Source organism: Fukomys damarensis, unplaced genomic scaffold (genome assembly GCF_012274545.1).
Source record: "Fukomys damarensis isolate Sample0158 unplaced genomic scaffold, DMR_v1.0_HiC HiC_scaffold_25, whole genome shotgun sequence".
Lineage (NCBI taxonomy): Eukaryota > Metazoa > Chordata > Mammalia > Rodentia > Bathyergidae > Fukomys > Fukomys damarensis.
In genome coordinates, this window is record NW_022900937.1 from 6,897,958 (window position 1) to 6,915,350 (window position 17,393).

The following is a 17,393-nucleotide window of genomic DNA, read 5'->3' on the forward strand; positions in this document are numbered from 1 at the left end:
AAATTAGTTTTGAGTCAACGTAGTTCTAAGGTCTGACCAAGTAGCTGGCTCTCCTATCACAGCCTTTCAAGCTGACGTTCACGAAGTCCAGCCAGCTAATTAGCTGGACGTCTACTCTCTTTCTCTTGACTGTTTTTCAACAAAACCCTTGGCTTTCTGAATTAGCTACTTAAGGAACTATTCCTTGCATCTCGGGGATATAAGAAGGCCTGCATACCTAGTATGACAATCATAACTCATAACTAGACCTTCTTGTGTGAGAAAGTAAGACTGTCTTCTAAAACAATTCTCGCTCAAAGCCCTCAACATTCTAACCCAATTAAGAGCTCATCTGGCAGGAACTCCTAGCAATATTCAAATCTGACACTGCATCTCTTTTCTACGTCCTCAACCTTTACTCCCACTTCTAAACTCACAAGTAGGCCTCACCTGATAGTGTGCAGCCTGAACTTTGGTCCCCTGGAGATGATTCAGAAGCTTTATAATAAACACAGAGGCGTACATATAAACTACATGTCTGTGCATGTACCTGTGGTTATGTTATTTAACAAATGATAATATTTAAATTCTATTTACTGACCATTTTTATTTTGTTTTTTAGAGAATAGAAATTAATTAACATTTGTGTAAAGAATTCTATTTCACAACATTTTCAAAGCACTGCTAATTCATTCTTCCAACTTATTAAGCCAAACAAAAGCCAGATATTGTTATTAGAAATTACATGTGTTGTTCAATAGTTGCCTTTGGGTATTGTCAGCTTATAGGCGCTCATGTGGAGAATTCCTACTTGTAGATATTTAACTTGGCCAGCCAAGAGACCTCTGGAAGCATTTGCACAAAATTTCAATACCGAGAGCTATTTGTAATTGCTCATTTATAAACAAAGTCATCCCTTCAACCAGTAGCACGCTAGCTTTCCAGCTCCTCTTTCGCAGAGCTTAATAATGCTGTATGTTGCTGTAAGCATTTTCTGAATAAGCTAGCTGCTAGAGCTGAGTTTTAAAAAGCATGTTTAGAAGGAGTTTTAAAGGGCATTTTTAACGCATTTGTATCTTTGAGCCCCTAAGCTCCTAATAAATAATTTTGAATGCAATCGACTGGGGCTTGTATAAGCTCTTCAGTAAAATAGTAGAAAATAATGTCTTTACCTTCAAGCACAGAAGGTAATTCTAAGCTAAAGGAGCAGCACAATCCAAAATTTTAAAAAGTAATAATAACTCTAAGGAATGAGACACGGAATATTGCCTAGATGGTGTCCAAGTTTCTTTACTATACAAGGAGTTCCAAAGACAATTGAGCAACTCTCTCTTTCATTTTGCTTGAATAGAGGTAGATTCTGGGTCCCTTGAAGAAAATTACCATAACTTTCAGGCATCGTTAAGTGGTAAGTTACTTATTTAGAAGTTTGTCTGACTTCTATCCTCAAGTCTTCCTTTCTACACAGCATGTATCCCAGACCATCTAAAAACTATGACTTGGTGAAAGCTTTAATCCTTCCAATTCTCTCTTCACCAGAGCTGAAAAACCAGGCTTCTGTGGATGTGTTGTTACCTGCAGCCTGAATGAACTTCGCCACTAAACCTTAATAACAAGCCAGCGTGTTCTCATCCCCACAACGGGATGAATTTGCCTTTCCATCTTGATAAGTTTAAAATGACTTAATGAATCAAGTTCTTCCAAAACAAAGGCAAAGCGCTGTATCAATGTAAGCTATCATTTTTTATAATTATGGAATGAATAAATCATAATATGACTTTTCAAATATATGCCTAAATGTCATTTAACCCCTCATCTAAAGCAGAGAAGGTGAACCTGTGACATGTGTACTAGAGCTTGCTCTTCCTCTCCCCGGAAAGCTCCAAAAGGTTCATCGTCAATGAGCAAAAACAGGTATTAAATCTTGCTGCAGATACTCAAGTAAAATAGATATTTTCTGGATCACCTACCTAGCATTTTGCTAGTCAAAGGATAAGAATAGAATTAGGTACTTTACTATTCTGTCTTTAAAGGTCTTTGCATTTTAAAGTGAAATCGTAATATGTATAAACCTAAAATTGAGTGATTTATTTGATACCCATACATAATCACGGGCAGACAGAGACATTGCTCCGGACCTGCAAGGCTGTGGCTTCAGTGAGAAGCAGTGTGTGGACCACATTGTCTTCTCTACTCTTAGGCCTTTTTATGCCCAAATCCTGCTAAGGATATCTGAAATATCCCTTATTCCCTGCACAGCTTTGAACACAGAGCGCCATATCACATGGTTCTGCAGATACCCAGCTGTTTTAAGTCAAGAAAGTCCATGCTTTCTGAACTTTGCCACAGTCGGCCCATTGGTCCTAAGCACAGGCATTAAGGACTTCATCCTTACTCAGCACTGTGCTAGTTAGACTGGTCAGACCTGCGTAAAATGATTCACCTCCCTTGCATCAAGTCCACATTTTGCCGCGCACAAACCCGCACAAGCTGTACTTCAAGGCTGCATAGACACCGGGTTTGGCACAGCACGATCCAGGAGCAACGCATCAGCCATCTTCGTCCGCAGAGAGCAGCTCTGGTACCGCGGCCTCTCGCTGTGTTCCCAGGCTGATCTAACCCTCGAAGAGCACCGGCTCAGAATGTCCTCAGTAGCCAACCCAGCTACATGACGAGGGAAAAGTATTTGATTCTTTTCTAGAGACCTCAGCCACTTCTACCACACAGAAAGTATTTCTGTGTCTGCAATGAGTCATATTTTGTCGTCGTAGTATTTGCAGGTGCTGGTGCAGAACTGTGCCATCCGTCAAGCACCTAATAACATATCTGAAACCTGTGGGAAGCTCATAGCTTTCCTTGAATGAATCACACCGACGCAGCTCAGTATCAATCCCCTCTTTCCTACCATTTGAGCCTTCCTTGCCATCGTATCCCATTAATGCACACTCAAAAATTTAGATTTTACTCTCTTTGTTACTCACTGAATGCATTATAGTTTTTCGCTTCTTGTATCCATTGGCATCTTTAGTTACAAGGAATAGAAAATAATTCCCACTTCTTAAGTATCTTGAGCAACTCACAAAATCTGAAGAAGGGCTGCCAATTGGTCACAGAGGCTTCATGGAGGATGCCATGTACTTACAGAGAACTGGTCTCATGAAGACAACATGGCTACCACCTATGGACACCAATCCTAGAACAAGTCCACCAACTCCATGACGCCGGCTACTGGTTCTTCTCACACACATCTCGCCACTGAATCCTGTTGCCACTGCTCCCTCTTGCCATGTTGCATTTCCAGCGGTCCTTCCTGTGTCTGGGGACGTGTTTCTGCTCGTCAGAGCAGGGTCAAGGCCATGCCTAGCTGCCAGCAATTAGGAGTTTCTCTAGTGAGAGAGGGAGGGAGAAAGATTCCCTAGTAAGAGACAGAGGAAACCTCAAGTACTGGGGTGGAGAGGCACTGTCTCCTCACACCCTCACTTCAATAACTGCGATGAGAAAATAAAGCCAAAATCTTAGCTTACTCTTCAGTAGTATCTGTAAAGCTCCCAGAAAAATGTACTGCACACACCAGAACATAAACGATTACAACATCTACACAGTAATAGACTTCCAGGAAAAAATAGCAAATAAACTCAAATCCAACGGCGGCACAGAGCAAGGTTGTGAAGCTCCCAGTTGAAAGCATCATCCAAGTTTATCAAAACCCATGAGACCTTCTTCTGTATCCCACACCATCTGTGACATTAGGAAAATCCTGCCCTATTTAAATGTGGTGCAAGCAATGTGAAGCAAGTTCCCCTTTCAGTAGCCAGCAGGTGTCTGAATAGACACACGGTATCGCGCAGGGATTCGGGACACTGAATAAAGAACACTGTGGGCTTTCCCAGCATAGCACAAGGGCATCACAAGTAACATTCACAGACTATCAGACAGCTGGTCACCAGCACCACCCTAAGCAAAGGCAGGCACTCAGAGCTTCTAAAATTGAACTCACCTATGTCTGAAGCACAAGCATTCCGACAAAGAAGCGATGACAGAAAAATTGAAAACATTGTGTGTAGCCGTGTGGTCTTTCAATAACAAAACAGTTGCCTCTTTCTCCTGGAGCAATTATTTGAATTAGAGAAAACTTGGTAGACGTTAAAGTTTCATTTCACAAAGCCAGGATTAATGAAGGTGCAGGAGAGTAGTATCATGCGTGTGAACAAGGGAGAAAGGTTTCATTTTCTGCCAGAAATATTGATGTGCTCACATTGGAATGAGGCTCATGCAGCAGGCTGTAAACCAGGCCAGATGAGGAACAATTATGTCACTAGCTTGCTTTTCACCTTTCAATTTGGATATAAAATTTAATGTGTACAGAAGCAATTTCCAACAAACAAGTACACATAAAAGAGATTATGATGGCTTTTCTCTTCACTCATAGATCTGTTCAATAAAATCTTAATATCCAGTGTCTCGTAATCATTCAGAAAGAAAACTATTAAAAAGGAAAAACTTTTCTATCCAACAATTTGCGTGTGGTGATTGGATTTCACACACAGCTTTCTTAGAGTAGCAGAACCAAGCAGTACTGACTGAGACCCCTGAGGAATCTTTCAGTCCCAATAAGGTTTCAAGCCAGTCCAAAAAAATAATTTCCAGATATTTTCTTTTAAACATCTACAATAGGAAAATCCAGGGCCATTCATTAATATTTTCTTTAGTCCTGACCAAAACACTGAATTTGAAATGATTTAGGCATAAATCAAGCAAATGAAAAGTCTGAGTGTCCACAGCTATCACATGCCTTGACCTATAAAGATACCTTTAAGTAACTGGCTTTTCTATAAAGTGGAGTACTACTCAGCCATAAAGAATGAGAAACTAGAGGCATTTATAGCTAAGTGGGTGCACACTGAGGCCCTACTCGAGTGAAATTAATAAGACATACATGTGTAAATACCGAATAGTTTCTCTGGTGTGAAAAACTAAAAATATAAATGACAGTCAAAATGTATAACTGATATCATGTAATAGGAAGAAAAGATCTAACAAAGTCGGGGAAGAGGGAGGGGTAGATGAAAGGTAAGAAGGCAAAAGAACAAATATGAGAAAAGGAAAAACATGGAAACAATGTCTTTGTAAACAGGGAAGGTTGGAGGGGGTGAAAAGAGGGCAGTGGTATGGGGAAAAATAAGAACCAAGATAAGTAATGTAAAGGTCCAAGATCCCAATGATGAATGTAACTGTACTGTATACCTAAAATGTACCGATAAACCTAATTAAAAATTAATTAGAAAGAAAAAAGGACTTGAATAAGCCGGCGTGGCTGATGTAGTCATGTATTTTCCAAAGGGCTGCTGTGGTATTTCACAGTGAGGCACACAATTAGAAGATTAGACCAAGTTAATGCTAACCAGTCATTTCGTCATGAAGCGCTAGACCAACTTTGTGGCTTTTTCAAGGAACTCCTTCCTGAATGAGTCTCCCCTGATTAGTGTTTCTGAAACCAGGTTGTTTAATGGCATCCATCTCAGTAGGTGTCAGTGAATCAAAGGTCCTGGGGGTTAGGCAGAATAAAATAGATTAAAATCAAAAAACTAGTACTCATCTTTAGACTTCCTTGCTGATAGACATGTGTAATATTCAGATATCAGACAGTCATGTATTTTTTTCTCATTGAGTTTATTGGTACATTGTAGGTATACAGTACGGTTACATTCATCATTGGGATTTTGTACCTTTACATGACAGGTCTTGGTTCTCATTTTATCCCCTTATCCCTGCCCTCCCTTCACCCCCTCTTTCCTTCCCCATTTACAAATACTTTGTTTCCATTTTTTTATTTTCTCATGGTTTTTTTCTTTTCCCTTATTAACTTTCCCCTATCCTTCTTACCCTACACCTTTAGCCCTTTTCTTCCTATTACACATTGTCAATTATATCATTAGGATCTAATGTACCATTATAGTTTTTCACACCAGAGAAACTATTTGGTATTTACACATGTGTGACTTATTTATTTCACTTAGGAGTATATCCTCAATTTGTTTCCATTTTCCTATGAAGGAATCTAATTTCTCATTCTTTGTGGCTGAGTAGTATTCCTCTTTATAGAAAAAACACATCTTCTTTATCCAGTCTCCAACTGATGGGCAAATGGGCTGCTTCCAAGTTTTAGCTATTTCAAACTATGCCACTATAAACATAGGTGTGCATATATCACTCCGGTATGATTCTTTTAATTCTTTTGGAAAGATACCCAGCAGAGGGATGGCTGGGTCAAATGGAACCTCCAGTCCAAGTTCTTTGAGGTATCTCCATATTGATTTCCATAGTGGTTGCAGTAGTCTGCACTCCAACCAACAATGGAGAAGGGTTCCTTTCTCCCCACAACCTCGCCAACATTTGTTATTGGTTGATTTCTTGATAGTAGCCATTCTTTGTGGGGTGAGGTGGAATCTCAGTGTTGTTTTCACTGGCATTTCTCAAATGACCAGTGATGTGGAACATTTTTTCATAGATTTACTTGATGCTTTTACTTCTTTCAGACAGTCATGTATTTCAGGGATGAATCTCCCAGCCCTAGTCCAACACACAATCTTAGCCATTCAAAATAATTTTATTTATTATGCTGGTGATTAGCTTTGAAAAGGATATGCAACTAAATTTTTTCTGGTGGGATATTAGTAGCTATTTACTGGTCAGATTTCTCTAAGAGAATTTTATTGGTCTTAAATAAAGCACAAGAAAAATGTTCTTTTTCTGCCTCTGGGTATTGATGCTTGAGGATGTGATGGCTAGATATAATGCAACTGCTTTGTGATTATGAGTAATCTCAGATAACACACTGACGATAGCAGAAAAGACTGATGGACAGAACTTGGGGCTTTGATGCTACTGTTAGGTCAGTAAATTGACAAATCCTAAAACTACCTTACCTCTGTCCTTCTTGAGAAATGAATTAGTGATGTCTTTCATCACTTAAGCCATTTTGAATTATATTCTGTTGTTTGAGAGCCTTTTCCCTGCAGTTTACAATGTGTTCTAAAATTAATACTGGACCAGAGAGAAGATGACTATATAGTATTAGAAATAAAAGTTTATCCATATTTTTTAAAGACGAATATAAATATTTCCCACATGACCACAGTGACTATACTGAACACGCCTGTGCTCACTGCAGGCCCTGGCACCCACTTCTCTTACTTTCCCTTCAATGCCCACTGATTTTTACCTACAAGCAGGGTCGCTCAGCACCAAAGCCCCATTTCTCAGGCTGGGCCATGGAGCCAATTATCACGCGATACAATAGAAGTGGCTACAATGGCAGGCAGGACAGGGGTATCACTTTGCCCCTCTCGTGTCCTGCTGCTCAGAAGGCAGATGTGCTGGTTGCGTGTGTTTTGCTGCTCCATGGCAGAGGGAAGACAGGAAGCAACCTGGCCAGCTCTCCAACCGGCCCCAGTGTGTGCAGGAGGAAGTGTGCCTCTCACAGGTTTTGGACAGAGACACTATAGCAAGTGTTACTTACAGGCAAACCTGATCCCTCCCACAGGCATGGGCACCGTGGTGTTGCACTTACTGCCAGGGATGTGCTCAGTAGTCCTCCTTTCCTTGTTTCTGTTTTATTTGCTATTTTTTATTTTTAGTTTTACTGGAACACATTTGCAGTATGGAATGATCCTATCCCTCGGGGGTAGTTGGTTCCTGTGCACAACACAGCTTAATTCTTTTTCATCTCTTTCTCCTCTTCTCCCTTCTTCCTCTCCCCATCTCTTGGTCTCCTTCCCTTTTGCAAAAGCTCTACCTCCCTGTGTCCTATATCCCACAATCTTACAACTGGAGCATGCAGGTGAAGTTCAGCCGGGCACGTCCTTCATCCACCTGGTTCCCCTCTTCCATGCCTGGCACATGGAAGAGCCCACGAGGAAGGCATGTCCCCAGAGACCGTCTCCCTCTAGGTGTCCTCTCCAGACCTGTCCTGGGCAGGTTCATCACACGCCCATCGGAGCCCCAGGGCTCCAACCTAGCATTCCAAGAGGCCTCAACAGAAATGCACAGCTCACTGTGATGTGGCCAAGAAATCCCAGAACATCTGTCACCTTCTTTCCTGCAAATCATGTTATACAATAGACTGGGATTTATTTGGCCCCCAGTTCTGGTCCCAGGTTGGGGGCTGTCTAGTACTGTCCTTGCTGGCAGAATTCCAGGGTAGTGCAGGACACCTCAGGAGGAGAGGCAGGGAACGCAAGGACTCTGGTGAGCAGAATGGTTCACCAGACCCACTTGAGAGAACCCAGTGACCATCACACGAGTGGAAGAGTCCAGTTGGGAGGGCAGAGCCTGCATCACCTCTGAAAGGTCCCACCTGGTTCCCACCAAAGGGGATTAAACTTCAGCATGAGCTTCGGAGGAGACAAAACCATACTCATACATCAGCACACTAGATTTGTTCATGCTTCTTACATTAACCTCTCAAATTTTTAGTTTCTGGTTTTGCATAACTCATAAGCTTTAATATGTGTGATACTTGAGCCATATTAATTTTATATACAAAAAAACATGTGCTAATCTATCCTCTAGAGTGAAATAAGTTTTGAACTCGGGTCCTTGCACTTGCAAGGCAGGCCACCGAACCACTGAGCTAAATCCCTGGCCCTAGAGTGAAATAAGTTTTCATCACTTGTGAAATATTCTTGTTGATTTATATTTGCTTTGCTTTCCAGGTGTTTGTTTTTTGTTTGTTTATTTGTTTGTTTTGTACCAGAGATCAAACTCGGGACCTTATTCTTTCAAGGCAAACAGCAGAACCACTGAGCCAAATCCCTAGCCCTTCCAGGTGTTTCTTAAAACAATTTCACTCATTACCAGCTTTCTAGTTAGGTAAGATATTTACCTAAAAGATGTAATCCTACTCCTACCTTCCCTACTTGAAGAACTTAAATGGCCAGCTCCTTAGCACCACATTCCACAGCCTTGTGACCCCTGCAACCCACCTTTCCCTCTCTGTCTGCCTCACCCTCCCTCAGCCATGCTGAATTCTCCATTCTGTTGGCAAGGATCCAATATCTCTGTCTGTGCACTTTGCTAAAGACCTGATGTCCTTGATCCCCGATTCCCAAGACCCGCACTCCTTCTGGTGCATGCTTTAAAAGCCCACCCCAATCTCCCTTCCTTGCAAAGCCTTTCCAGTTCTCCAGACTCCTCAAGAACATCCAGAAAAAGCTACTCTCTTTGTTCTCCCAAGGTAACCATGAAGAATTGCTCTGTCAGTTAGCACAAGGCACCACCGAACCACTGAGCTAAATCCCTGGCCCTAGAGTGAAATAAGTTTTCATCACTTGTGAAATCCTCTTGTTGATTTATATTTGCTTTGCTTTCCAGGTGTTTGTTTTTTGTTTGTTTATTTGTTTGTTTTGTACCAGAGATCAAACTCGGGACCTTATTCTTTCAAGGCAAACAGCAGAACCACTGAGCCAAATCCCTAGCCCTTCCAGGTGTTTCTTAAAACAATTTCACTCATTACCAGCTTTCTAGTTAGGTAAGATATTTACCTAAAAGATGTAATCCTACTCCTACCTTCCCTACTTGAAGAACTTAAATGGCCAGCTCCTTAGCACCACATTCCACAGCCTTGTGACCCCTGCAACCCACCTTTCCCTCTCTGTCTGCCTCACCCTCCCTCAGCCATGCTGAATTCTCCATTCTGTTGGCAAGGATCCAATATCTCTGTCTGTGCACTTTGCTAAAGACCTGATGTCCTTGATCCCCGATTCCCAAGACCCGCACTCCTTCTGGTGCATGCTTTAAAAGCCCACCCCAATCTCCCTTCCTTGCAAAGCCTTTCCAGTTCTCCAGACTCCTCAAGAACATCCAGAAAAAGCTACTCTCTTTGTTCTCCCAAGGTAACCATGAAGAATTGCTCTGTCAGTTAGAATACTTGTCTCATCATATTCTAATAATCTTTTTGGTCATCTGTCTTTTTCCTACTGGGAGTCCCCAACAGCGAAGAATGAGACCATTTATTTCTATCTTATGTACTACTTAGCAGAGCAATGATAGATAGCAGGTAGCAGGTGTTTGATAAATGTTTTGTTCCACACAACATTTTTAAATACATCAAAATGGAAAAGAACAATGCCGTGTAACTGCATAACCAGTGGTGTGATTTAATCAGTGATCACTGTGATGTGGAAATTACTCTCGATGGTTAAGTATCTGTGTCGGCCAACGGATATCTATTTACTCCACTGTGTTGTCTGTGTCGCAATAAGTGAGAATCCAAGTATCTGTGGGGTTCCATATGATCCTTTATACCAATGTAGTGATGGCTGTATGTCAAGATCCCTCACTCACACCCCAGCAGGGCTTGGGAACGGCTCCCAGACCCCATGCTCCACATGCCCTTTGGTGACGGTTTCAGCTGTGAACCCACATGAGTTGTCCTGGGAGGTGGCTCGGGTATCAACTCTTTCTTGCTTACTCTTCAGTTCCTGAAGTGCCCGTGACTCTCTTTTCTGCCCCACAAGTATGGCGAGGTGGGAGCCTGCGCCCCAGCCTTGTTCCAGACAGTACGGCCTGCTTTCCTCCTCTCTGATGTGTCACCTAATGACACAAGGTGAGACTCCACTGAGGACCAACTCTGCCCAGCTCTCCAGCAGAACTGCTGAGATGGTTGGCAGTGGTGGATGAAGATGTGCTCCGAACCATGATCCGCTCTCCATCGGGTCCAGCTCTCGCTCCTCTCTTCTGCTCTCTCAGGGGACCCAGATGTCTCCCCCAGATTTCTCCTCCTCACGCCCATTCTCTGCTCCTGTCTCCCACCCAGGGAGTAATTTTATACCCAATGCATATTTTGAGCCAACCAGGACACAAACCAATCACTTGCCGAGCTCAGGATCCGGAACATAAAACTTAACTCATTCTTCAAGGCATTGATCTTTTTTTATATAGGAGACTATGCCACAGGAAGTAGAAAACTATGGCAAACTGGAGTGAAACCCTAAGGTAGGAAGAGTAAGGCAAGAGGCCATTGTATTTCTAGCTGCTGTGGTAGATGGCTGTCTAATGTGCCTTCAGGTTCATCCCTGTAGGATACCATCCTGGCTGTAAGATATGTTAAGTCTCTTTGTGTCTTATTTATAGGTCTCCTGAGGACTGGAAACTGTCAATCATGAGTTCATCTGAATATTAGTCACAGGAAGTCAGCAGAGTAATGAAATGTGTGATTCTCCATTCTTTTCGCCATTTTTAAAAGGAAATCCATCTTAACTAGACTGAGGAATAAATCGGTAACTCTCACTTCTCTTGAATTTGTGTGATCTAGTCACATGTCCCAGTAGGGTGGAAAGAGCTTTCTCCCACTGTTGTATAAGCTAACATTGATCAGTGCACATTAGGAGTCAGGCACTGTTGTGTGATTGCACTTGAGGAAGGCACTGTTATGATCTGCTTTACATATGAGCAAAAGAGAGGCAGGGGTGAAAAATAAATTCACAATACAAGTTCCACCTAGTACCAGAGCCAACAATCATACTAATCTCAGAAAATGTGTTTCCTAATGAGAGAACTTTCTAAACAAGAAGGATTTCCTAAGCAAGTAATGATGGGGATTATAATTGAGTAATTACTACTGACTGACATTCTTATGCCAAGGAGTTTCCATGAACTATTTCTTAATCCTTACAGCAAAACAAGGAGGATGTTATTTTTAGCTCAGTTTTACCTTGAGAACTCTAAAAATAGTTACATATAGTTAGAACCTTAAAAATCTCAGCTATACGAGTCCTTGGACAGTACTCTTACTTGGGGTGGGAAGGCATAAATTCAAGCACTTTCTCCACACCTGCATGCATTGTCCTGTAACCGTGGCCCCTAGCTTCCCAAAATTGGCCTCATTTTGCTTGAGAATTAAATCCGGGACCTCCCAGTCCTACCCCCTACTTCCCTCCTTCCCTCTCCCCTCCCCACCAGCCTAGTCCCTGACCTGACAAACCACAACCTATGTTCTAGCCGCAAAGCCTGTTCTTGCTCTGAGGAGTTGTGAAACAGCAGAGAAGAAGGTAACATGAGTGTGATGAGGTACACAAAGTAGGAAGATGTCCTAGAAAGAAACCAAACTAGTCTTTAATACTTTCTAAATAATTGGAATTGAAGGTGAGGTCTGAGAAAGATATGTGATTTACTAGCCATATAAAGAGGGTAAGAAAAGGTCTACCAATAACATAGAAATGTGAAATATTGGTGTCTTAAGTGTAAGGCACATGACAATCAAGTCCTACGCAATCTGGGCCTGACCCCATGTCATCACGGAATTAGGAGGCCAGGCTTCTTTTCTCCTGATCTTCCTTCTCCAAAACCAATCAGGAATGAAAAAGGTGAAGTCACAACAGATCCAAAAGCAATCCAGAGGATCATGAACACCTACTTTGAGAACCTGTACTCTAATAAAATGGAAAACACAGAAGAAATGGACAGATTTCTAGATACTTATGAATTACCAAAGTTGAACGAAGAAGATAAAAACATTTTAAACACCCCAATCACAATCAGTGAAATTGAAAATGTAATTAAAAACTTACCAACAAAGAAAAGCCCAGGCCCTGATGGATTCACTGCTGAATTTTACAAGACATTTAGAGAAGAACTACTACCATTACTCTTCAAACTTTTCAATGAAATCGAAAGGGAAGCTATACTTCCAAATTCATTCCTCAAAACTATTTTTGATCTTATGTTCCAGCCCCCAAGCCCATATCCCCAGCCAGGGGCGGAGACAGCAGTGGAGGCCGCACGGCTGCCTTTTATTAGCGCCCTCTTGAGGCCGGACACACCCTCTACTCGCGCCCCACATCTGGAGCCTGCCAGGACCATGCCCAGGTACAAGGAATGCTGGGAAATAAATCGTTCCATGGGGCAGCCTGGTGCCCCTTAAAACCTAGCCTTCTGTTTAATAAAGAAAAAAGTGAGAAAGGGAAGGCACAGAGAGAGTGCAAAGTCCCTGACCAAAGAAGGAGTCAGTGAATCCCAAGAACTGAGGAAAGTCCAGTAAGAGATAAATCTTGAGCATGGTGAGAACACAGCAAACAGAAACAGTGAGGAAAGTCTTCTGGAACTGATTCCAGATTTTCTATTTTAAAAAATTAAGTAAGTAATTCTAGGTATTACCTAAGGATTGCAAAGCATAGAGCAGTTTTACATGGAAACTCCATGTTCTGTTCATTTGACCAAGTTTGGGTACAGGAATCTAAACTATGTCACAGCGTTCCCTCAGTTTTCTTACTGAGGAACAGGTTCAGAGCACCACCTGTCTTTTAGGTAGTTTATCCTAGTTACATAACAAGATGAAGCTCCTCTTCTATAGCAATTTTTCCCACGGATGATTTTACAATAAAAAAAGAAATAAAAATTTTAAAATCAATTTGCTGTCCTGAGACCCTATAAAAACCATGCACATAGCAAAATGGATGTCTGAAATACACCTAGGGAAGGAACCACATGAGTGATTCTTAACCCAGGAAGACAACTGTCATAAAGGAGAATATTCCCTTACTTTAAGCCTTAGTTGTTGGGGTTTTTTTTTATAAAAACTTCAAAATTCTAGTTTTCTTGGACTGAATTACAAGATCAGAAATTATTGGGTCAAGTTTAGAAGCAGAGCCTCTTCGCATTAAGAAATGTATTGGCCGCGATCAGAGGAGTGTGAGAAGGAGGTCGGGGCAGGAGCTGAGGAGAGGGGCTCAGCAGTGGAGAGGCCAGGAGCACCACGGCAGTCACACCTGGAAACAGGGAGGTATGTACAGCACTGGATGTGGGCCAGGCAGCAGCTGTGAAGCCGCAGTCAGATGTCCACTTGAGCAGGAGCCACAAAGGGTACATATAGCGCAGTATCCCCCTGCCACCTCACACCACCTAGGTGCACTCAAAAGTTCCTGGACTGGGAAAACCCGCGCTGCCCAACTCCACATTTATCCCCTAAGGAAGTTCTCTTCTGACTGCCACCTACCTCCCTTACCCATTGTTGTTACTGTTGTTGCTATTTGTATCTGTGTCTGGGTCTGTGTGCTCTCCCTACTCTCTTTTGTCTACAGTAATATCTATGGCATCATATTAGAAAAAGGTCTACATAGTCCTTCTTTCCTCAAAGAAAGCAGTTATGCATTCATTTCTGTGCGCTCAAAGCTTGGCAGAAGAGTTGATATGTAACTGGTGTTCAATAAATCTTTATAATCCAAGCTTCTTAATATACAACCAGAGGTTATCTTGATGCTGCACAAGTAGGGGTCTGATGATAAAATTTAGGCAACAGCAATTCAGTGAATTACTGGTAGTGCCTAAGTACCTGAGTGTCAGTGATGGCCAGACCCCAGGATTTACTCCATCTCAGCCCTTTCTCTGTCACAAGATCCATAATGTGGTTTCAGTGGTACCTCAGTTTATGAACTTAATTTGTTTTATGATTGGGGGCAGATGGCTGTGTTTGTGTTGGTGTGGGGAAGAGGGATGTGGTTGTGTTTGTCTCCCGATGTGGAGTTTGCAAAAGGAAGCAAAATTTTGCCACTTTTGTTTGCCAACTGAACTGTTCACAAACAGCAGTGTTTGTGAGCCAAAGTACTGTATTATTGTGGCTGGAAGGATTTTCGGCAGCCCTCTCCTTAAACCAGTAGAGCAACTGCACTTCATTTCCATGATTGGGTCTTTCAGTGACAAGCCAGCAAGTATTAAAAATAATTGCTGTTGCTCTGATTCCCTCATGCTCTGCACCTAAAAATGTCGTGAGAAGTTCAGGTAACACCTTACATCCTTTAGGCACTGCTAAAAAATAGTCCTTTTGGGACTTAGCAATTTAATCTTTAATTCTCATGAACATATTGGCAAATGAGCAGCAAGTCATCTGGTCGACCTGTTGGACAGGGAGTCTCTGCTGCAAGTTGTCAACTCAGCTAGTCCCTGACGTGCTCTGGGGATTGAGCTCATTTTTCCCCACTCATGTTCTGCCCCATTTACTTTATGAATTTTTGCAAAACAAGATTTAAAAGTGTGATGTGGTCTACAAAGTAGTATAGTGTCCTGGCCCCCCCACAAAGAAAACTTAGCTAGTTTGGGAAGTCAGAGAGTCTGTTCTTTTAAAAATCAAGATTTAAGCTGAGGTCAAACAGCTGCCTTTAGCAAGACGACAATACAGGAAAGGTGCTGGCTCCATGCCCGCCAATCAGAGGGACTCTGATACTAGCACTAAGGTTAGCTGTACTCTGACTTGTGTTGCGCTTTTGTCCGTTTTTTCCGTGAGTGTTAAATACAGCGCTCATTCCTGAGTTGTCTTAGAGGTTCTCTGTATTGCATTTTTATGTCTGTTTATTTTTAAATCAGATAAAAATAATCTGCCTGAAACAAAGACATGGCTCTAAAAACTACCATTGGGCCAAACTCATAACCCTGACCTGGGTCAAGAAATAGAATCTTGACAGTCACTCGGAGTCTTCAATGTTTTCTTCAGTGGAGAAAAAGAACAGCACATTTTTTCTTTTACTGTAATAACGGGATATTTGATGATAAGTGTGTATGCTTCTGTTGGGCTCTACAAATTTGTCTACCTGCTCAAATGTATTAGGTACTAAAGAGGAAATATGGACACTGAAGCTAAAATCCCATGTATCAGTTCACTGGTGAGATTTATTTAGACATTTCCCTACTCTTGTGTATGTATGAAAGAAACACAGATTGCATATCTGCCTCTATTTCTTCTTTGTGAAGATCTTGTGGCTCAAAAACCTATACCCCAAATTTTCCAGCCTTTACCAGCCTGTGGGTGCAAGCAAGACTAAATTAAGTAGTAGCTCAAGTCACTTTATCCATCTCCATGGTGTAAAAATGTAGTCTTCATTTTCTTTAAATTCCATGATGATATTTTTCAGGTATTTTGATGAAATGACTCCTGGAACTCTGCTCTTCCTCTACATGTTGTCTTCTCGCTCAAAGTCATCAGCCGGCACTGCCCAGAAGGCTGGAGGGGCAGGAAGGGGTGGCCTTCATGGGACAGTTGGATGGGGGGAGAGCACAAGCATCCTATTAGGTCCTGCTTACAATTCCTGACAACCAGCACTGACCACGACACCCTGACACCAGCAGCAGGTCAAATTTTAACACCCTGCCGTTCTGCCTAGGGCAAAATTATGACCAGTGATAATCGTGGACAGAGATGAACATGTGTTTATGGATGAACTGGAAATTCTGTTCTCAAACCAAGCTACTATCATTTGTAAAATTAGAACTCTGTTCCATTATTATAAATTTTAAACATCACTAAAAGCGCCAAGTGGCCACAGAAACACATAATTTGAGTTCAGCTATCTTTGCAATCCCTGGGCTACCACATTCATTTCCAACCTACTGCTGAACACTAGCGTTCTGTACAGTTTCAAACCACCTGCCGCAAGCTTGGATAATTCTGAGTCACTTTAAATTTTGAGAGGATCGTGAAGCTGTCTCTGCAACTATGGGGTAGAGGGGATAACTTTCCACATAGGAGTTCTCCAAAATAAGTTCGCATCAAATGCAACATTTATTAAAGCTTAAGAACATTTACAAATTGAACACGTTTCAGTGCTACGTTGGACACAAGGATCAATAAAAGAGAGACTTCTACTGATCATTCCAGTCTTCTGTGTCAACACTGTCTACCCCTGCTCTGGGTCTCCCAGCGGGGCTCCACCTGCCTGCCCAGGGCCTCCCCAGCGTTCCTTCCTCCGTTCCATGCACAGCTGGAACCTCCAGCCAGCCTGTTCCTGTCATGTCCCAACCATGGGGACAGCTCATTGCTGTTGTCAGTGCATGGAGACAATATTTTTTCTTTTATATTTTTTAATTGGGGATGGCAGAATTCTAAAAGCTCATTGTGGCCCTGAAAAACCAAGCAACAGTTACATTTCTTTTAGAAGAAAAGAACCAGTGAACCAGGGAATATTTGTTTCCCACAAGAAAAGCCTTTATTATACATACTACAAAATTCCAAGCAGACATTGTCTTTCAGATAATAAACTGCCTCCTTAAAAACATGATATTCATACATCATCTCCAAAACTAGTATAAACTTGGGACGGCAGGCAGAGGCCAAACAAATATTAAAAAACTAAGAAGTTGTAGAAACAACTGATCCATTGACAGCTATAAAAGCCAAAATGTAGAAATGGGTTTCTCTTTAATAATATTTGTATTATAAAAGTAATATATTCACACACAAAAAAGGGGGGAAAAACCCACCCACCATCTCACCACCTGAGCACACTGTATTTTGAGACATTTCCTTCTGCTTATGTGATGTGTTTGCTAAAGCTGAATCCCACTCAAGACCAAAATCTGATTGACTTTGAACACTAGACAAAAAAAAAAAAGAGTCCACTGTATATACTTTTTTTTTTTTATTTGGG